The 23,781-nt window shown below is 35.6% G+C and overlaps 1 protein-coding gene across 1 annotated transcript in view; it reads right to left on the bottom strand.

The window, feature by feature from the left end:
- Positions 1-23,781, bottom strand: part of LOC122810818 (complement C3-like) — a 1,708,896-nt gene that overhangs the window by 1,573,169 nt on the left and 111,946 nt on the right. The window lies entirely within an intron of this gene.

The raw sequence follows: 23,781 nt of genomic DNA, 5'->3' as shown, positions 1-23,781 counted from the left end.
TCCTATCACAGTTGGTATGTGACATACGGACATACCTTTTGTATGTGACTATTACATGCATTGTGGGATATAATTCGGACATACAGTCGCTAGATATCTACATTTCTCGTGTATTTTGTTATGGACACATCTGCCCAGCTGTGTACCCTTCCTCACATTATGGGTCAGATGGTGACCCTCACCATTGGGCTGGACATACCAACTGGCAGATCGCTAACATGTGATGTGTTTCACTTCCACTTGGTATGGCTATCTACACTGCGTTGGACTACGGCGACACGGTCTTCCATGTCATTTGTTCGCGGGATAGGGACCCGTTATTCCATACCGTGCATTTGTGTTTGCTTCATCACTTTGTGTTTGCAGGTACTTTCTTGCATGCTTTGCATACGTTTCAGTATCCAGGGACAGTGACATGGCTACTATCTTGCAACTTGTTATATGCAAGCATTTTAGGTTGCACATCGACAGCTGCCATTTCCACGCCCCCGTGCGGCACTTCGACTTGCCCTATGCACTTGCGCTCCTTTGCTGTGCACGTGGCTGTGTCGGCAGTGCACCTTCATTACTATGCATTTGGCACTACTGCACCATCTTCCCGCTGCACGGTTGGCGCAAGCCTAATGCTGGCTTTGCGCCGAGCTTCATGAATCCCGGCGATGATTGTGGAAGGGGTCTGTGTCACAACACATCTTACAAGATTACACTCACAGAGAACCTTACAGGAGTGATCTGTACTGCAAATTGACACTAGCAGTGGTAGGGAAGTTGTCCAAGCTTACCAAAGAGAGCTTCAGAATGTTGATACTGGGAGTGACTGGTTAGTCCTAGGTGACCAAGTTGAATCAATGAAATAATGCTTTATGGCCTCTTAAATAACAATCTGCTGTTGCCAACGAATATCTTTCACACACTAAAAACAAGATGAATAAAAGACACAGCAGTCCTATAGATAACAACAGAAATTACACATTTTCTTGTACATGAATCAGGTCTCAAACATGCAAGCAAAGAAAACCCAGATGTGGCTATCTTAAGTACTATTCCATCAGAAACCAAGAAAAAGATTAACCAACATATGCTAATTTCATAAATTAGAGACAAACTAAATTTTGCTAGATGACAGGGGTTTCTGGAGAGATATTAGGCAGAACAAGAAAAATCTAAATATCTCTTAAGAAATGAATTAGGAAAACACCACTGAATGTATTAAGACTGCTAACAAGTTCATACAATTCTGTGTTCTGCAGAGAAGTCCACTATTAGTTTGGGTACCTCATCTTTTCAGAAGGTTCTGTAGAAACAATATTCAGTTTCTATGCAGATCTTCATATTAATGAGTTCTCAGTATTAAGTGTAAACAAATGCAGAATAATGTATCCAGGAATAAGTAGAGAGGTGGAACCCTGAGTGTGATGCAGGTAACTAGGATTCATATAGTTACCTGGCACTATATATGCAGATAAGATGAGATACAAATTAAGGGGCAGTCTGCTCATCTCTCACAGGAAGTGATGCGGAGATGTGCATGATCATGAGATACGAGACAAATGAAGGGACAAAGTCTGCTCACCTCTCACAGGAAGTGATGCGGAGATGTGCATGATCACAGCACATGCACTCATGGTTTCCCATGTGAAGAGCAGAAAAGCAGCCTGGAGAGCTTCACAAGGAGATGGGCAGGTCTTCTCTGCTAGCTTATACCCCTTATGATTGGGTACATCTCAGGACTGATAGTCATTTGAAAGTACACCTAAGGGTTGCTATTGAGCATGTGTGGGGAGGATACGGTCTCAGATACAAATGATGGCTTCATTTGCAGTTCATGCAGCCTCTGACTCATACCTCTCAACTGTCCAGATTTTCACAGAATATCCAATTTTCGCCTCATATTTTTGATCGGTTCATAACATTTGTGGTTTCTAAAGTAAAGTCACTATATAATGACCTACAGTTGGGTTTTAGACTTCATATCATTGAGAAAATGCATGTTAATTCAAATCTTGTTTTTGGAGCAAATTTCTAAGTTTATAAGAGCAATATTTCAAATCTGTCCCTATTTGTGGGCCTTTGTTCCTGCATTACTTTAGGTTTTGTCCAGATTTCTCATGCTAAGAAGTTGAGAGGCATGCTCTGACTTAAGGAAGAAATGAGCCATAGGGCTCTCTCCCAAGAGTGAAAAGATAGGTAAAACAGAGCAGCCAGGAGGAACAGCTCATAGTGAGTAGAGAAAAGGAGAAGTGAAAAAATGATCAAAATATAGCTTTAGAGAGGGCCACAGTACCACAACAAAATATAGCTTTAGAGAGGGCCATAGTACCACAAAAAATATAGCTTTAGAGCGGGCCATAGTACCACAAAAAATATAGCTTTATAGAGGGCCACAGTACCACAACAAACTATAGCTTTAGAGAGGGTCACAGTACCACAACAAAATATAGCTTTAGAGAGGGTCACAGTACCACAACAAAATGTAGCTTTAGAGAGGGCCACAGTACCACAACAAAATATAGATTTAGAGAGGGCCACAGTACCACAACAAAATATAGCTTTAGAGAGGACCACAGTACCACACCAAAATATAGCTTTAGAGAGGGCCACAGTACCGCAACAAAATATAGCTTTAGAGAGGGCCACAGTACCACAACAACACCACTGTCATCCTTAGGAGGGGTCATGGTACTGCAGCAACACTAGTATCTTTAAAAATACTTCATGAGGGAAGGGCAAAGTACTACAACACAACTGTTATAAATTCCAGCCTGGATGAGGGTCATGGTACTACTGTTACCCTCATAAAATGTATTGTATTTATTTATCTGATTTGATTTATTTATCCTTTTTGACAAGGTAAGTCCCACTAGGCTACTAGCCTCTTTTCAGAGAAGACTTTGGATGGTATTTATACTGCTATAGGTAATTTGGCCAGGGCATCAGGGAACTTTCCCTACTCATTGGTGGGTGGGTGGGGTGAGGATGCTGTTTGTTGTGAGACTTCCTACTTCCAGTCCAGCCACAGTGGCATCTTGGAAAAGCATGAAGGAAGAAGGGGTACCTGTATGGTATGGAAGAGGTGGTTGGAAAAGAGTTTGGGCAAAAAGAAGATAGGTCAGTGATGCTATTCAGTGCAAAGGAAGTTGAATCTTAACAAAATGAAGTAGCAGAAGGAGAAAAGGCATAAATGAGTTGTCGGTGTCAGTGGAGAAGGGAGACGGCACCTGTGGAGAGTGATGTGAAGGTTGTCAAGCCTTCACAGTATTCAGAAAGATTGTTTGAAGAAGAAAGTAAGCCTGGATATATTTTTACAAACATCTAGTTGTGAAGGTTGCAGGATATTTATTTAAATGACTTAATCGAAGTGAACTGGAGAGTGAAAAAGTTGTGTTGTAGGGGGATATCATGGAAAGAAAACAAGAAGAAGAATTGGAGGAGATAAGAGAAGTGAAGAAACAGTTGTACACATAGACAGAGAAGGAATGAGAAAGGAGAGAAGAAAAGAAAATGGAATTAAGAAGAAAGAAATTTTTATTAAGAACAAGCAGCAAAAATAGAACTGGATAGGTATGACATTTGGGATAATATAATTTCACTATTGGGTATATCACATAAAGAGGAAAGAGCATTTATTTATACTAACAAAGACACTTTTTATGACTTTTTTGAATGAGGACAGTATATGGAGAATTCTTTTGGAAAAATATAAACAAAGAAAACATGTAATCAATGGAATTCATATGTTATTTAAATATTCAACAGAGACAAATAAGAACATTTTTGTTCAGTTTCAACATGAAATAGAAATAAACTATTAAAAGGCTATTTTGAACTATTTGCAAAGATTTTATGGACATTACAAAAATTTATGATAACAGAAATTTATGGACTGGGAGTTGGGGATGTGGTATTGTATTAAAATGGGAAATGAAAAAAAAAACATATTCCAAACATGATAAATGTAGAAGGAAAAAGAGGTACTTTGAAGTAGTGGGGGCAACAAAAATGTCTTTCTTTTATGGCAAGAGTGATCATTTAATTAGCAATTATAATAAAATAAAGTGTTATATTTCTGGTAAAGTGGGTCATGAAGCTAAACAATGTGAACTAAAATGTGTAAAATGTGAACAAACAGGGCATTTATGGGTGGATTATAAGGAAAATATAGAAGGTAAGGAGAATGGAGTGTGAAGAGTAAGGGAAGGAACAAGAAATAGTACAAGAACAAAGTATAGAAGTAGATCAAGAAAAAGAGCATGAGGGACAAATATTGATAAATAATGACTAGATGGGTGAAGATGAAAAATAAAATGCAAAGGGGTAGGAAAAGAAGGGGATAGAAAAATAGTAGAAATGAGTGAGGAAGAAGATATAAATTGGAGATTGATTAAGGGGAAGAAGAAATATATTGGGGAAAAGGTAAAAAAATAGAAAAAGGAAATTCAATAGTGTAGGTATGAAAGAAAATAAAAAAGCTCAAATACAGGAGGGAAATTAAGTAACAAACAATAAAAGAAAAAACTGAGAATTTTACCAATAAATCTGAGTAGTATAAATAATATCAAGAGATGGCTAAGTGTATTGAAATGGTGTATAACAAATGAAATGGATATTACTATTCTTGAAGATATGAGAATTTTAACAGAATGGAAGAGATTACAAGTTGAATAATTATGGGAAGTTGAGGTTATTTGGAATTTAGAAAAAGAAACATTTTCAGGTATATGTTTATTTTGTTGAAAATTACCAGGAAAATTAAAGCAATTTTGGATAATATCTTAGTTGCATTGGGTAGACTAACAGTGTTAGATGTGAGGTGGAAAAAGGAGATTTGTTGAATTATTGCAATTTATACATATATTACAAAAAAAGAAAGAGAAGATATGTTCAAAAGAATTTTAGATTATGTAAGTGAGATAATATTAGTAGAGGATTTTAATTGTTACTTAAGAAGAAAGTTTGAATATTATACAAGAGGGAATAAAAGTTAGACATTTTTCAGATCATGTGGTAATTTGGCTAGAAATTCAAGACAGGGTGGGGTATATAAAGATAGGCAAATGTATTAAAACAAATGAAAAAAGATTTAGATGAGGAAGGTATAGAAAGGGTTAAACAATTATAGAAAGATCATGTAATTATGAGAGTGTTTTACAAAAACTGGATGCATTGGTGGATACGTTTTAAAGAAAAATATAAGAAATGTTTCTTGGAATAGCAAAGTTTTAACAAGAAAAGAAGAGAAACAAAAATATAAGAAGTAAGTTATGATGCATTTAGATAGGCAATGACAAATAAAGAATTGTATGAAAGAGAAAGGAAGATATATGAAATAAAGCAAGAGAAAAATTAAAAAAAAAATGTTGTTTAAAGATACTTTTTACAAAGAAAAAAAGAAGTCATTGCTATCCATTTAAATAAAATAGTAAAACAGAATAAAAGAATAAGAGAAATGAGAAAGGAGGCAATGATAAAACACAACAAGAAGTCATGGCTGTAAAAGAATATATAGAAAAAACATTTAAAAAGAATAAGATAGAAGGAAAAAAGTGGAACATTAAAAAAAATTAATTAAAGATGTCAGTGAAGGGTTAGAGAAAAAAACTGTGGAAGAAAAGACAGTAAATGAAGAATCGTCTGCAGGAATGGATGGGATCGAATATTATATCGATATAAAGATATGCTACATCAGAAGAAAAAGTATTTTGTGGAAGTATGAAATAAATGGTTAGAGAAAGGTGTTGGAAAAAGAAATATGTATGGGAGTTATGAAGTTTATTTGAAGAAAAGGGAAACGAGGACATAAGAAACGGGAGAACAGTAGCGTTAAATATTAGAAATTATAAGACATGTATGTAAATAATCGAGATAAATACCCGAAGAAACAATATCTGGGAAAAGGGGAAAAGAAGTCAACAACTTTGAATAATAATGAGAAAAATTGCAGATGGTGTAATAAACAGGAAGTCAGAAGTTAAAATGATGGCAGGTGACTTGAGTAAAACAATTGATGAGGTACAACACAACATTTTATGGGACATACTGAGAGATTATAATCTTAGTGGAAAGATAAAAATATTTGTTTCATTGCATGAAAATAATAAAGTGAATATAGTGGCGAATGGTCGGTTAAGTCAAGAAATAGATATAAGAACCAATATAAAACAGGGATGTCCAGTGAGTAGTATGTTATTTGTACTGATTATGAATGCAGTTGTTAGCAAGATCAATATAGTTTAAAATAGCAGGATACATGACTATAGAAGGAATGTGAGTATCAGTTATGTTTTCTTGTGTAGATGATATATTTGTAATAACAAAAAATAAAGAATAAATGAAGGTAGTTATGAAGCAACATATTAATTTTTGAAGGATATTGGGATGAGTATAAATAAGGATAAAAGTAAAGGCTTAGGAATAATAGATAAAATAGGAAGTATTCAGTTTAATTGAGAAGAAATAAATATAACAGGTATAAAAATCAGAAAAAGCAGCCATAGCATCAGAGACTAGTGCAACAGCTAAACATATGCTAGAATACATGAAAGGACATACTTTCAGCTTTTTAATAGCAGAGAGTGAACACATGGGGACATAATAAATGATACTGAAAGGGCTGAGTTACATTGGATTTTAAAGGTACGGGCTACAAGAGGGTCAGGTTTATATGACCAAGTTTCATTAAAGCCAGTATGGAATGCACGGAGACTATGACATTAAAATGTTAATATTAAGTACATGTCACTTTAAATAGTTAATATGGCTTCTTAGTTCTTGCCGAGTGACAGAAGTATATACAGTGTTGATTGGATAATTTGTATTTTAAAGAATGATGTAATATATAAATATTTAATTGTTTTTAGTGTGTTAATATGGTCTGAAGAAGCTAGTTGTACTAGTGAAAGTGGTTACCTACTGAATGAATAAAAGCTTGGATTATTTTATTTTATATTTTATTTTATCCGAGTTGTTTAACATTTTTATTCATTGTGCTATGGATGTATTTTGGTACAGGTTTTTTCTGACTTTTGTGGTTTATGTTTTATTCCTGTACCTTTTATTTTTGAGGATCTCTTTTTATTTGTTGTTGCTTTATTGTGTTTTCCCCATTGGAGCATGGCTGAAGGAAAAACTGTAGTTCCTAAACTGGATTATATATTATCTCTTTCTTTGCTTGGTAAGAGGAGTGAACGGCTGTCAAAATCTATTCATGTTGAGAGTAACCCTCTCCTACAATGTGATGGTAGCATGCCTGGTTTGGGAACTGAAGTGAACATAGATGAGTCAGTACGTGGCAGGATTAAGACATTAGAACATGACTTATGACTGCTGAAAAAGTTACAGCTATAGCAATTACATTTTGAGGCATGCATTGCATTGAAAGTAATACCTCATGGGTTACATTTGCTAAAAATGCCCACATATGGTGAGCATCACCAGAAACTGTTAGCAAAGTGGCAATGGAGTAATTTAGATGCCAACTTTAGCTATCTCAAACTGTTTGTAAATTATTTCAACCCTGTTGAATTAGAACTTGCTGCTAACATCCAAAGACACCAGGATGAATTATATGAACTAGCAGTATTGGACACGGCAGATCTGGCACTTAGTGAAGTGATTGATAATGTTTATTTATATGAACGTAGACTCTACCAGTGCAAAAGGAAGAAGTTGGAGAGGGATAGCAGTGATTTTGGTAATAACCATGTGCTTACTTGGCCAAGGAACACTGAAAATTGAGTTAATGTAATTATAAACCCTGTAACAAATGGTATTTCATCAGGCAACATTATCTCCAGTAACCACCAACAGGAGGGCCAGTATAACCAGGGTCTCAGTCGACGGATATCATAAGTTGAAGGACTTACACATAAGGACATTGTCCCTATTCTTTTGACAGAAACATCAATTCTATCTAATTCATTAACTGTTTGAGAGACACCTATTGTTATAAAGAAGGTGTTTGCAACTACGAAACAAGTTTTTCCTTGACTATCCTTACTCATATATCTGGACACTGAAAAGTCTACCGAATAATCGAGGAGCAGAGGGACAATGAAGTGGAAACAACCTACAGGGGAATGTGGACACCACACAATCAAGAAGATGTGGTTGTCCACAACCAATTGCTAGTTTGGTTATTTCATGGAGAGACTTATCAGCCACTGAGGTATCTGTATTAGAGAAGTCTTTATCATTTATCCCTTCTCAGCAAGCAGACGTGGAGAGACTATTATATAAGAATGTTTCTTAGGAACTTAATGTTGAATGCTACGTACAGTGATGATGTTAATAATTATGATAAGGACAAGCTAAAGAAACCTAGTTTATTTGTTCCTCAAAGTCATCTGATATTAGAAACGTTTTTAAAATGCATAAATGAGATATTACCAACCAATTACAGAGCAACCATCAAAGTAATGGGTTTGTTAATTTATCTAGAGAAGAGCGACAAGCCTTAAATGATCTTAAAATAGATGCTAATATAGTAATCAGACCTGCTGATAAAGGTATTTCTGTTGTCATCATGGATAGTAGTTTTTATTTTGATAAGATGAAGGAAATAGTTAGTGATGTTACTACATATAAAATCATTCAAATGAAAGGTATATTAGATTGGTCTTGAATGGCTGGTGATATGTTAAATGACTTATTTCAATGGAATCATCACTAGAGATTTATTTAAATACTGCAAAGTAGAGACACTGTTGATACCAACTCTCCATGGTGTACCCAAGATTCTTAAGCATCCTACTATATCCCCTTTTAGACCCATTGTAGCAGGAGGGGGTTGGTTAATTGAACCCCTTTCTATATACACAGAAAAGAAATTTAGACCCATTTTGAATCATAAGTTTGTGTTGTTTGATACACAGCATTTTTTGCAAGACTTGTATGAATGCACTCTGGAGTATATAGTGCCCCCCCCCCCAATGTCTAATGGTGACTTTAGATGTGCTGTCTCTGTTTACAGTGATACCCCATGAAAAGGGGATTCATATGATTAGGTCCTTTTTAGCACACCATAGTGATTATAGTGAGGCATATATGGATTTGATTAGTCTTTTTTCAAAACCATTTTGGAGAACAATATTTTTATTTTTGATGGTATTTACTACCTACAGACCTCTGGTGTGGCTATGGGCACATTCTGTGCCACTGGATATGCCAATATGGTTATGGCACAGTGGGAAAGTGATTTTTAATTGAAATCTGAGACTTTCAAATAATATATTTATTATTACCGTTGGTGTGTAAATAACTTGTTTCTTTTGTGGAGTGACACATTAGCAGAGCTTCAAACCTTTGTGCAGGATTTACAAAGGACTATAACTTTCCTTAAGTTTTTATGTGCTACTCATTAAATAATATTAAGTTTTTGGATGTACAAATTACTAGACAATGGGAAGTCTATTCCAGAGCATGGGCAGTCTCTGGGTTATTAACCTGTCCCTCCAGCATGTTATGTTGATTGTGGTAATGAGGTTGAAGTCTCTAGAGCATGTGGTGTGGAGGGACTGGGATTTCTTTAGATGTAGCATTAGTAACAGAGCTGGATCAGACATGGATTTGTAAGTCAAGCAGAGATTGCCTGTTAGCAGACGATATGAGACAGAGAATAGCTGGAGTTTTTTTGAGTCTATCCATGTAGGATATGTGTTTAAGGCCTAGGATCCTCTTCATGAAGTACATTTGTGGCCTTACCAGCTGTTGCATGTGTCTAGTGAGGTACATGCCAAATGGGGCACTGTACTCAATGATTGGCCTACTGAGGGAAGAGTAGAGAGAGAGCTGATGACCTCTTCCTTCCTGGATGCAAAACCCTTGTTGATGAGATGTGTCACATAGAAGGACATTTTGACCACAGTGGCAAAGCTGTGGTCAAAGGAGAGGTTGCTGTCAAGGTTTAAAACATCTGTGAAAGGATTTCAGCAACAGAGGGCATAATAAGAAGGAAATTACTGAAGGTATAAATTATGCCACAGCATTTAAAAACACGATAACTAAACCTTATTTTTCATCACAAAGTAGAAATGAAGGGCTATCAGATAGGAGTAATAATGTTTTAACTGTGTCCATTACATATAGTAGTGATGTAAAAACGTCGAAAGGCATTATCACTAAACACTTACCATTCCTACATATGGATGAGCAGACAGCACAGATGGTAGGCGATTACCTTCAGCTTCATTATAAAAATAAAAAAATCTCTAAAAAGGCAGTTATGCTACCCTATGAAGTCAGGTCCTACTCCTGAGAGTAATACATTACACAGCACTTTTAGATGTGACAAGTGTAATTTTTGTGAATGCATTGATTATAATAACACATTCGAGCATCATGATCTTCATAAGAAGAATTGTGTCCTAGTGAAGGGAGATTGCAATAGTAAACATTAGGTATATCTTTCCTATTGTCTGGAGTACATGGCCTTTTATGTTGGAAATTACGTGAACACATCAGGGATCACATATACTGTGCAAGAAAGGGCAATGAGATGAGTGCAATAGCTAAACAAATGATAAGATATGAGGAGGGGGGTTACCTTTACCATCATTGAACATTCAAATGTTCAACACTGATATGATCGAGACCATATCATAAAACATTTAAATGTTCGACAATGTAAAAGTAAATAAAAAAACCCAAACCAAAAAATGTAAGCTGTTTATAGCAGGGGGCAAGCCCCCCTGCACCCCCCATGTGGGGGGCTGTGCCCCCAACACCCCCCTACTTAAATATTCTGACTCCGAGACCGCACTACATTGCAGTAATGGGAAATATTCCCATTCTGCGCTGTATGGAGGTCCGTATTCTGTCATTTCCCATTACCAGAATATAGTGCAATCTCGGAAATGGTATATTTAGGTAACGGGGGTGACTGGAATACACGGGGATCACTAGGCAACCTCAGTTGTCTAGTATCTATCTCCAATTTTAAAACCTCAGATTGTCGAACATTTAAATGTTCGATGATATGGTCTTCCCCATATCAGTGTCAATCATTTGAACGTTCGATAATCTGACGGTAACCCGAGGAGGGACAAACTTTTAGATTTTTAATGGTAGAGAGTGTGCGCATGAGTGAATGCATGAGGGATATAATAAATGATACTGAAAGAGCTGAGTTATGTTAGATTTTAAAGCTAAGGGCTACAAAAGGGTCAGGTTTAAATGACCAAGTTTCATTAAAGCCAGTACTGAAAGCACAGAGACTATGACATTAAAATTGTAATATTTACTGCATGTCACTTTAAATAGTTAATATGGCTTCTTTGTTGTTCCCGAGTGACAGATACATACAATGTTTAATGATTAATTGGTATTTTAATGAATGATGAAATATATAAATATATAATTGTTTTTAGTATGTTAATATGGTCTGAGCAAGCTCATCATACTAATGAAGGGCTTACCTACTGACTGAATAAAAGCTTGGATTATTTTATTTTATTTGAGTGGTTTAACATTTTTCTTCCTGATGGTACAACTGTGTTTCAGTGCAGGTTTTTCTGACTTTTGTGGTTTACATTTTATTCCTCTACAGTTTGTTCTTTGGAGATCACTGACCTGTATAGAAATCAACAATGAGATAATAAAATACAAAAAGTAAGGAATATCTTTTTATTTTGTAGGACATATAAGTTGCCATATAGGATGGCCTCCTGTTGTAAAGGATGCCCCCCCCCCCCGTTATAGAAGAAAGTAGCCATCCACAAAAAGCACAAAAACTGATAGGCCAAAGAAGAGCCACAAAGATGATGGAGTGGACTACTGAAGATAAGAAAGAAATTACGTATTGTTACTATTATGGTAAAAGCCCAGAATTTCCAAACACAAGATATACAAAATGATTAAGAGAGAAACTAGAGGAAAGAAAAATACTTCCATAAGAAAAACTGTCAGAAGCTTCAAGTAAAAATTAATGTTCATTAATTCAACAGATTTGTGAAAAACAGTGTATAGACCAAGAAACTATGATCTGGTTGGATAAAGAAGCATCTGAGGAAGTGCAAAAATATAAGCAACAAGAGATTTTTGAAAAGTATAAAAAATAAATATGGACATAGGAAAGAAAGAAAGATTTGATATGGTGTAGTATTTATACAAAAGCAAAATCCAAATTAATCAATATAAAGAAGGCAGCCCCAAAGATATTTGAAAAGAAGTACAGGCAAAGGCATCCAGACATGGAAAATTTTGCAATATAACATCACAAACAGGGAATGTAGAAAAAAAGGTTAATAAAGTAGAAGTTAAAAATAGAAGGTGAATTTATGGAGCGCCTGAGAAGGGAAGGATTTGGTATAGAAGATCTAACACAGGTTACATCACAGCATGATGGAGCCAGTCCCCACAGTAAGGAGAAACAGGAAGATCAGGAGAATCTGAAGAAGAAATATGGAGATGGGAAAGGAAAGGAGATTTAATATGGTGTAATATTTATGCAAAGGAGAAAGCAAAATTAACCAATACAAAAAGAACAGCACCAAAGATAATTGAAAAGAAATAAAGGCAAAGCAATCCAGACACGGAAAACTTTACAATACAAAAAAATAAGAAGACAGAGGAAAAGCAGAAAAGATCAGTGATGGAGAAGTTAAAGAAATAGAAACTGAGGTTATGGAGCACCTGCAAAGTGAAGGATTCAGTGTAGAAAATCTAATTCAGAAAGCACCACAACGGGATAGAGCAATGGACCTCCAAGCTAAGAGGAAAACAGTGGAATGGGAAGCAATTGGTCACATACCATATGAAAATATTTTGGAGCCTTTCACAGAAAATCAGTATAAACATTCACTTGAACCTGGACAGCACGGGAAGGAACAAGAAACTGTGGGAACTCTGATGCAGTCAATGTTGAGCAGTGATAGGCCAGTGAGTTCCCATGTGACATAGCAATGCATGACACATGATGAAACTGAAGAGAATGTGCCACAGCGAGCTGCAATAGAGCTTTCTATAGAAAACAAAAAATGTGCCCTCAGTTTAGAGGAAAATGAGCTAAGAGAAGAGTTGCTTGATTTATTAGCGATAGATAGACATATTAAGATCAATGAAAGAAATAGACTGCAGGAGGCCAATAAAACCCAAATAGGCAGAGGTTTGCTAAAACAAATGAACACAGTAGTTAAGACTGCCCCTAGAGATCCATGCGATATAATAGAAGTTATCAGGATATATTACTCTGCAGCTACATTAATAACAGATACAATTCTGCGAACCCAAGCAACATAAAAATGACAAATAAACAACAAAAACCACTGAACCAACTGCAGGAATCCAAACAGAAAACTACCAGAACCAGTTCACAACTGTTTTATTACAGGAATTAAGTGGTTTCATGTGTATATAACATACACTTCCTTAGAATAAAAACATTCACAGAAATTCAGTTTAAATAACCCACCGATAAAAATCACATGACCCATCAACACACCTACCAATTCTAATCTTAAAGGCTACCTGCTCATATAATAAAATACATAAAATTGTATACAAATATATACTAAGAAAAAACTTAACCTAATATTTCTGTAATGTGTACAACATAATAACACATTAAATATAGTGAGACATAAGTCTTAAAATACAAGCTATGGCTAAAGACTCATTCATACCTCGGGGTGAGGTGGCGTTTAATTTCATTTGCTAATGCAACTCACTCCATTCTACCATGTCACGCCACGGTCCCCCAGTAAATTCCGCTGTATGATGTCAATACCAAAGAATAAAAAACATGGTCTAGATGTTTTTCTACATGACAATACAACACATTAGTACTTCTCTGCTTGATGTCATAAATGTGTTCATAAATGCATTCTCTAAAACTATGAATGGTTTTCCCAGTATAAAAACTTGGGCACATTTTACATAAAGCCACATAAATTACTCCAATTGATTTACAATTGCAAAAAAGGTGTGTCCTTACTTTCATACCATTAATAAGCACCTCATGTTTCTCTAAAATGTACTGGCACAAACTGCATGCACCACATTTATAAATACCCCAAGTCCTTTCACTAATGGTAGTTTATATCTTGGCATCTGATTCTAACATCTTCTTGATGCATTTGGCTTTTCTAGTGACAAATACGGGTTGGGTTCCCAAAATGTCAGATATTCCTTCAAATGCTTGAAAAACAAACCAATTTTGTTTAATAATATTCCGAATGTAAGCATATTCTTCAGTGAAAGTGGTAATGAATGAACAGTTATTCCTGCCATTTGTTTCTGTCTGATAAACCAACGTTTTGTTGTCTAACAAAATGGGAATCACCTCCTTCTGCTGTCTCTTCTGAAGGACTCCCCTCCATATTAAATCAACTAAATCTGGGGGGTAACCTCAGTTGTAAACATCCCTTTCAAATGTACACGTTCTTTGAAAAACATTTCTTCACTAGAAATCATATGGGCTATAACCTTATATATTGCCCCTTAATGATTCTCTTCTTTTGGTGCAACTACTGTAGTGCAAAAGGCTGTTAGAGTATGTTGCTTTCCTAAACACTGTGCTCTGTATACTTTTATCCATGTCATCCTTATAAATAAACACATCCAGATAGTTAATACTTACTGTACTATAATGGTATGTAAACTTTAAGTAAGAGGTGGTGGAATGTAAATATTCCAAAAATCTATCAGTGTCTCCTTTACTAGCATCCCAAGCAATAAAAATGTCATCCAAAAACCTCACATATAAATAATAAGGTGCAACATTTTTGTTGTTAAATATAAAATGCTTTTCCCATTGAAGTAATACTATGTTCGCAAACACTGGGGTGCGGCTTGCCCTCAAAGCAGCCCCTTTTTTTAATTGAAAAAATTGCCCATCCAGATGAATAAAATTATATTTCAAAACCATGTCTAACAATGCATCACGCGCGTTAATTTCATTAGCATTAAAATTACCATATTCGTGAATAAAATCATGAAATATTTCTTTTCCAAGATCTTGTGCGATAACATTAAATAAATTTACTATAGCTATAGTAACAAATGCCAAACTAGTACTGTATTTAATTTTTCTCAATTTTTCCAAAAAATCCCAAGACGCTTTTATAACATAGGGTAACCAGATACCAACATTTTTACTTTTTTGTCTATGTATACAGCCATAAGGTGAGTGATAGAAGTTCTAGCACTCACAATAGGTCTCATAGGAGGGTCCCACAAGCATTTATGTATTTTTGGGATCCCAAAAAGGGGGGGACCAAAGGGAATTTAACTTTTAAGAATTCATACACTTCTCTAAACATTTCTTCTTGTTCCAACATGTCTAACAAAATAAATCTAATTCTAGAATAACATGAATTAATATAATTGAAAGATACTTGCTCATAAAAATCTTCATCTAGTACATGTTCAAACACTTTAAGATTAGAATTGGTAGGTGTGTTGATGGGTCATGTGGTTTTATTGGTGGGTTATTTAAACTGAATTTTTGTGAATGCTTTTTATTCTGAAGAAGTGCATGTTATATACACACAAAAGTGCTTAATTCCTGTAATAAAACAGTTGTGAACTGGTGCTGGTCGTTTTCTGTTTGGATTCCTGCAGTTGGTTCACAGATAAAATTCTACCACAAGAACACATGGTAGTGAGAGAAGGAAGGGGAGACATCGAATACCATCATGGAAGTGTCAAATAGAGAAAAATAAAAAGCAATTAAGACAAGAAGTGTCACTGTTAGAAGATTATAGAAGAGGGAACAGATCAACAAAAATACTTTGAAAGAGTAATAAAAGCAATGCGAAATATTAAAACAGATCAGGATCTATCATGCACTATCACATATAACAAACTAAAAAACGTCAGCACAGACAGAAAAACTTAAAAGATACACAGATAAATATAAAGGAAAAGTACAAAATAAGCAATTTATTGATGACCCAAAAATATTTTATAGAGAATTGGGAAACAAGGTAAAAGGAATTCAAAGACCACCAAAATAAGAAGAAATAGATACATTTTGGAGAAGTATCTATGAAGATCCTGTGGAGCATAACAAAGATGCTAAATGGATAGAAGAAGTGAAAGAAAGAATAAGAATTTTAAAGGTACAGGATATGAAATGGGATGAACTAACAGCTAGAGAGATTGAAACAAAGTTAAGAAAAGCCTCTAATTGGAAAAACCCAGGCCCAGGTGCAGTACCTAACTGGTTACAAAGTTTTAACATCTTTGCACAAAGATTTATCCATGAGTAAAAACTATTTATATGCACACCCAGAACAGACACCAACCTGGCTAACAACAGGAAAAACAATGCCCCTACTTAAGAGTGAACCTGCAAGCTACCCTAAAAATTATAGACCAATAACTTGCCTTTCAACGACATATAAACTATACACTGGAATTGTTGCCGACAGAGTTTATAGTCATTTAGACGAAAACTCAATTATGGCAGTAGAACAAAAGGGCAATAAAAGAAAGTCATATGGAACAAAGGATCATTTGTTGTTAAATAAAGTCATAGTGGACAACTGTAAAAAGGGGAAGAATCTAAGTATGGCATGGATTGACTACAAAAAAAGCATTTGATAGTATCCCACATTCATGGATAAAAGAGTCCTTAAAAATGTATAAGATACATCCCACAATGATCGACTATATTACAGTGACCATGAAACAGTGGTAGATCACTTTGCAATTAAGCCATGATAAAGGACAAATTCTTATCCCAAGGATAAAAATTCAAAGGGGGATATTCCAGGGTGATTCTCTATCACCGTTACTATTCTGCCTTGCCCTTAATCCATTAAGCTGTTTGCTCAGCAGCTTAGGCCATGGCTATAATCTCGCTCCTAGAAAACAACAAAGTGTAAAGACTTCTCACCTTCTCTTTTTGATGTTTTAAAACTGTATAGCTCATCAGATGAGAAACTGAAAGCACAACTGCAAGTTGTCAAAACTTTTTCAGATGATATAAGAATGTCATTTGGTCTTGATAAATGTGCAAAAGCAACCTTTAAAGTAGGAAAACTGCAGCATCAGGAAAACCTCAGTTTGGGATAAGAATGTGCTATAAAAGAACTTGAGCAAGATGAAGTGTATAAATATTTTTCTTTTTATTTATTTTACATTTGTTGACTGGGCTAGTCTAACTGGATATATGTCCATTTTCAGTAGATATTTGGGAATTGATGGAGGATCAACAATAAAACGCAAGCAATTCAAATAAAACTTCATAAGGAATACTTGAGAAGATTTAAATTAATCCTAAAAACAGCAGTGGCATCTAGGAATAAAATCCAAGCTATAAACCAATTTGCTCTTCCTGTCCTAACACAGTTTTGGACTGATTGACTGGCCCCAAAATGGGTTGGATAGATTAGATAGGAAAACAAGAAGGATGCTTCATGCTCACCAAATGATTTATAAAAATCACTGCATACCAAGGTTATATATTCCCTGTTCTGCAGGAGGGATGGGCCTCCTTGAAACTGATTATATGTAGAGATCTGCAATCGTGGGACTCCACACATATCTACTGACCTCACAAGACCCAAATGTAGTGAAAGTTTTGAAACATGAGGAGAATAAATCTTAAGATGATTTCTCTGCTTAATCTAGCAGAAGCTTAACGGTGTCAAGCATGAATGGAAATCAAACCAGAAGTAGATAAAAATCAGCCAGCAACTGAATGTGCCAAAACAAAAGAAAAAATATAAGGTGAAGGATCAGATGAGAAGGTAAGAAATGTGGAAAAAGCATAAATATAGTTGCAAGTATAGAAAACTTTTGGAAGAACCTCATATTGATCAGGAACAAATGCAGGAAGGGTTAAGGAGAGGTGAATTCAACCCAAGAGATGAAAGTTTAATATTGTTGGCACAAGATAGTGGGCTACGTACATGCTAGTTTACAAAGTTCATTGAACATGTGGAAGTAACAGACAAATGTAGATTTTGTAAAACTGAATTAGAAATAGGTGCACACCTCATTGCTAGTTGAAACATTCTAATGGCAGAAGGACTGTATACTGAAAGGCATAATAATGTGGCGAGACTGTTGCACTGGGGATTGTGAAAACATTATGGTATTGAAGTGGCTGAAAAGTACTGGAAATATGAGCCACAAAGCATCACAGAAAATTATGGTGTACATCACATGGGATCATCCATTACTAACAATTCAAAAGACAGATGGTAGAAAACCGGATATAGTGGTCCAAGAAAAGAAGACAAGAGTAGCATTGATCACTGAAATTGCCACACCCAGTGACTACAGTGTCTTGCATAAAGAGAGACACAAAGTCATAAATTATCAGGATCTGCAGGCAGAAATGAGGGCAATGTGGAAGAAAGATAGACAGTCCCAATAGTGGTAGGAGCAATGGGTCTTAAAAAAGAATTTACAATCTTATGTAGATATATGTTACCAAACCGCGTAACCCCATACGAACTGCAGAAGGAGTCACTACTGGGCGCATTGCGGGTGCTGCAAAGAGCACTTTTGGCTGACATCAAAGACTGAAACTACTAATTTCATGAACTTTAATCATACTTTAACTTAGGAATGGGGTCAATTCACATCATAGTATTAGAAACCCAAAAGATTTGGAGAAATTAAAAGAAAAATACTAAACACCCATCAAGTTAAACAGCACAACTACAAATGGGCCTATAATCTCATGCATTTAAGCTACAAATCGACCTGTAATCTCACAAAATTTAGCCAGGTACCTTCATATAAAGCTTACAATTCATCAACTGGTCTTACCTAAAAATCTTCCTAATAGAAGATTCTATCCCCACATTCAGTAGAACATTCTTAGACATTCTAAACAACTAAGCACCCTTTAGAAGAAAAAAAGTTAAAATCATCCATGCCTTCTGGCTACCTAAGAATAGTAGAATAGTAAGTACGTATATATGTATAAATACAAATATACATACATACATACATACTAGAACTCATATGCATAACAAGAATAAGGCCTGAACAAATGACAAATAAACAGAACACTATAACTTCTGCAGGAGTTCAGATAACTCCGAAACCTTACAAAAAATATATGAAAAGGGACAAAACATCAATATAATGATCTGCAGAACTGCCGTAGACATAATCCCCACAAAGTCTAGTCCTCCAACAAAAAACTGATCTATCCAGGAATCAATATAATGATCTGCAGAACTGCCATAGACATAATCCCAACAAAGTCTGGTCCTCCATCAAAAAAACTGATCTATCCAGGAATCAATATAATAATCTGCAGAACTGCCATAGACATAATCCCAGCAATGTCTGGTCCTCCATCAAAAAAACTGATCTATCCAGGGAAAAGTGAATGCAAAACTTCACTGAATTTCTTCCCACTGGAAATTGCTAGTGAGTTCAATACATACTTCATAGATAACTTAGATACACTTAACAAATCCCACTGCCCTCCTACAACCACCTCATCTTTTATCTTAAAAAACTGTTCCTACTTTATGCATGCAGATTTTCTGCACAATCCGAAAACATGCTCACCGCTCACAGATAACCTCCCATTTGAATACCTTAAGACTGCAGGCAGTGCTATATCATACGCAGTCTTAATCCTGGTAAATAGATCAATACCAGATGCCTATGTTCCTTCCCTCTGGAAAAGTCATAAGGGGGGGGAACCTTAGGAAATGTTTCCATTTTTAGACTCATTGCCACCTTACACCTCCCCCCCAAAACAAAGCTATAAAAAGTGTTTACAAGCAATTCCTTTAGTACTTCCTTCAACAATAAGTTGTGATATCTATACAACATGGTTTCTGCCCAGCAAATATCACTACCAATGCCCTCGTATCTATCTTAGACACCATTAACAAAGTCAGACACAATGGCAAATATGTATCCTCCTTCTTCCTGGGCTTATCTAAAGTCTTGGCTTCTCACACTCCACTCTTAGATTGTTCAATAGCTACTTGTGTGACAAAAAGCAATCAGTTAAATAAAATTGCACCCTACTCCCGTTTTCTACCTTGTTACCACATGTGTACCCTACGGCTACATTATTTGACTCCTACCATATGCTATATTGACCAATGATCACTGCATTTTATCCATACAGATCTCTCTCATTTAATATATAAATAATTCTGTATTGGCATGCACCTCTGATAGTCTGAACCATCTTCAAAATGTAACAGAAGAAACCCTTAACTCCTTTGAAAACTGTCTGTAACATGAACAATTTCTCTTCATCTCTAAAAAACGAAGCTGGTCTACTTCTCTTCTAACCCATAATAGCCAAAATAAAATCTAATGTAAACACCACCTCCCAAAACAACACAGGCATTGAAGTTATATCTCATACAAAATTAGTAAGCATGATTATAGATGAAATTTGACCTACATATTCTAACTACTATTAAAAAACCCTCATCCAAAGTTAGTAATGTTATACAGAACAAAACATCCTCAATAATACCACTGAAGTAATCCCAGCTAACACCTACCTTCCAATATCACTCTGAATGGAGCAACCATCCTTACAAACCTCCAGTCCTTTCTAAAAATTAAACTAGAGGAATTTCAATTTTATTAATACTAAACAAAAGATCAGGCTTAAAAATAAATCTTGGAAGAAATGGCGCTCCTCTAGAAACCCAACAGACTATCAAACCTTTAGAGAGCTGAGAAACAAAACCAAAAATGCTATTATTTCAGACAAAAAGAACTACTATGTAGAACTTCAGCAATCCACAAAAAAAGAACAAAAAAGGTTCTGGTCTACTATCAATCATCTACTTACCCCAGGTAAAATAGTAACACCTAACCCACAGAATCTAGACCCTGATAATCCCCCTTTAATAGCCAATAACTTCAATAGCTTCTTTACTACTTCCATACAAACACTAGCAAGCCATTTATCCCCTGATGCTTCCCAACTGATCTTAAGTAACACCAACAACGTCATTCCTTCCTTCAACTTCAACCCATACCCACCTCCTACATACAATCTCTCTTACAAAAACTTAAACCCACTACCCCTCAGCAGATAAGCTTCCTGCTGAATTCCTTCAGGTAGCAGCAAATGCTATAGCCTACCCTGTTTCGATCCTAATAAACAGATCCATAAAAGAAAGTGATTTTCCAGCAATCTGGAAGATATCACACATCATACCCTTACATAAAGGAGGCAAATCCACTAACCTCTCTAACTACCGCCCAATAGCACTATTATCTCCACTAGCTAAAATCATGGAAAAATGTATACACAAACAACTACTTAACCATCTCCTTCAAAATAACCTACTAGCAAACACTCAACATGGATTTAGACCCTCACATAGTACGACCACTGCACTACTTTCCTTTACTAACACAATAAACTGTAACCGTAATAATAACAAACTAACTGCTTCTCTTTTCCTAGACCTGTCAAAAGCCTTCGACATGGTCAACCATAAACTTCTCCTACACATACTAAACTCACTTGCCTTGGATTTTTCCTCCTTAACGTGGTTCTCATCCTACCTTGAAAACCGACAACAAGCAGTACTCTGGAAAAATTCTCTATCTGCTCTACTACCTATCTCCTTAGGAGTACCTCAAGGATCAATATTAGGCCCACTCTTATTCTCTATCTTTATTAATGATCTTCAATCATCTATCCATAACACTACCTGCATACAATATGCAGATGATTCTACCATCATCTGTACAGCTCCCACCCAATCTGAACTCCAGTCACTCACACAATCTACCTTTTCAATCGTTGAACAATGGTTCTCAAAAAGATGTCTCCTTCTCAACTCCAAGAAAACAAAACTATTACTATTCTCACCCACCCACAAATCTCCTCAACTAAATTTTACTATTACTGCAGCTGACAATTCTCTTATCTCCCCAGACTCTACTACCAAACTGCTTGGTGTTACTATTGATAATAATCTTAACTATGATTGTCATATCAATAACACTATAAAAGCAGTAAATAAAAAGATAGGTTCACTGTACAGAATAAAACCCTTCCTTACTCCAGAAGCAATGACCACCTTAGCTCAATCACATCTTATCTCCACCCTACTGTATGCTTCCTCTATTTACACCAATCTCTCTAAAGGTAACCTGAAAAAACTAACTACATCCTATCATAATATAGCCTGTTTTGCCACAGCATCCCAGTACAGAACTCACCACTGTAATAACTTAAAACAATTACAATGGTTAGAACTACCTAACAAGCTTATCTATCAACAACTCTTAATTACACATAACATTCTTTATCAACCAACAAAAACACCAGCTCTCAGTAACCTCCTTACTCCCTACAAAAACTTGAAACAGCTGCGATCTGCCGAAAAGATACAAGTCACCACAACTAGAATTACAAATTCAGCAGGTAACTGTCTATTTTCAAACTCCATAGGGAAAATATGGAATAACCTCCCTCCACACATTACCTCACTAGACTCCTTTCAACTTTTCAAAAAACAACTTCTATTACATCTTAACAACTTCTGGCTCTGCTCCTGTACCAATCCAGACTAAATGACTTCTTCGCTCTTCAGCCATACCTCCCTACGTAAAAATCACTATCTTTCCCTGCTATTTCAAATGACTAAATTACTGTACTGTTCTAAAAAAAAAAAAAAATATGAATATATAGCTTAGGCTATTTGTTTACCTGTTTTTTTTCGCTGTATTTTCTACTACACTAAAATGTATGCATTGTTGCTTAAATGTTTAACCTTGTTTTAATTGTGGAGCTTTTCTCCCCGGGCCTCCACTGAAAATGGAAATTATCCAGCTGGACTAGCCCGGTCAACAAATGTAAAATAAATAATAAATAAAAATAAAATTACAAGAGTGCACACTTTGCAGCAAAAGAACAAAACCAATGCCACCTCTTTGCTGTACTGAAAACTAAATTGATTGAACTGCCTCACTATTTTACATACGAGTAAGTAATCATAGCTAAAAAGCAATCTGTCTGCCAGTCCATCGCTCAGTAAAATTCTTCAAACCTACATCCAACATCATCCCTTAAAATCCAATGGTAATGAATTCCTTATCATTTACAAGCCAAAAACATCAGTTCGATACTATCTGTTCTGTAAATCAGTAACCAAAGTCCAGAACTCAGTCCGAGTAACTATCAGGTTAACACCAAACATCCACATGTTCAAGACTTCTCTACAAAACATTTCTAATTTCTGGCTGTCTGCACTCTGCTACCTCCATCTTCTAACCAATTTTTCTCTCATTTCAACCCACCTCTTCCAGCCATCCCCTCCCCCTTCACTTCCTCTAACTGCCCACCCTTATTTTTCTTAACACCTGTCCTAATCTCCTACCTTAGTATCACCCCCCCAATCTATCACCTAGCTATATTTGAACACTCTCCCCTGCTATACCACCATATTCACATACTGTACTAACACAGAATGTAAATGTAAATATTGATTTTTCTGTTGACTTAAATATGCACAGCGATTTATGTTTTCACTCTTTGCTAGGACTGTATGCAAATTTGTACATATCCTTTCGTCTGCTAAGCTTGTCTATTCATGTTTCACATATTTCCTCCTTTCTTCGTCTCCTTTCTTTCTACCTCTTGTAACCTAATCATACATGGCTTATTATCCTCATTAAATAATCATTTTATTACTCACTGATCGTCTTGTTATTTTTTGTATTTGTAATGACGAAGAACCCCATCAAATATTCAGATGTTTCTGAACTATAAAACAAAAAACCACCAATGTAGTCTCTGGTATCTTTGTAATAATTATACAAATAATAAAAAAGAATACAGGAACTTAGCGAAAAAAATGTTTATTTGCTTTTGTCTAC

The sequence above is a fragment of the Protopterus annectens genome, chromosome 9.part0, assembly GCF_019279795.1.
Source record: "Protopterus annectens isolate FY-2018-M chromosome 9.part0, PAN1.0, whole genome shotgun sequence".
NCBI lineage: Eukaryota > Metazoa > Chordata > Ceratodontiformes > Protopteridae > Protopterus > Protopterus annectens.
The sequence above is the reverse complement of the archived record's forward strand: the minus strand, read 5'-3'. Positions and strand labels throughout refer to the sequence as shown.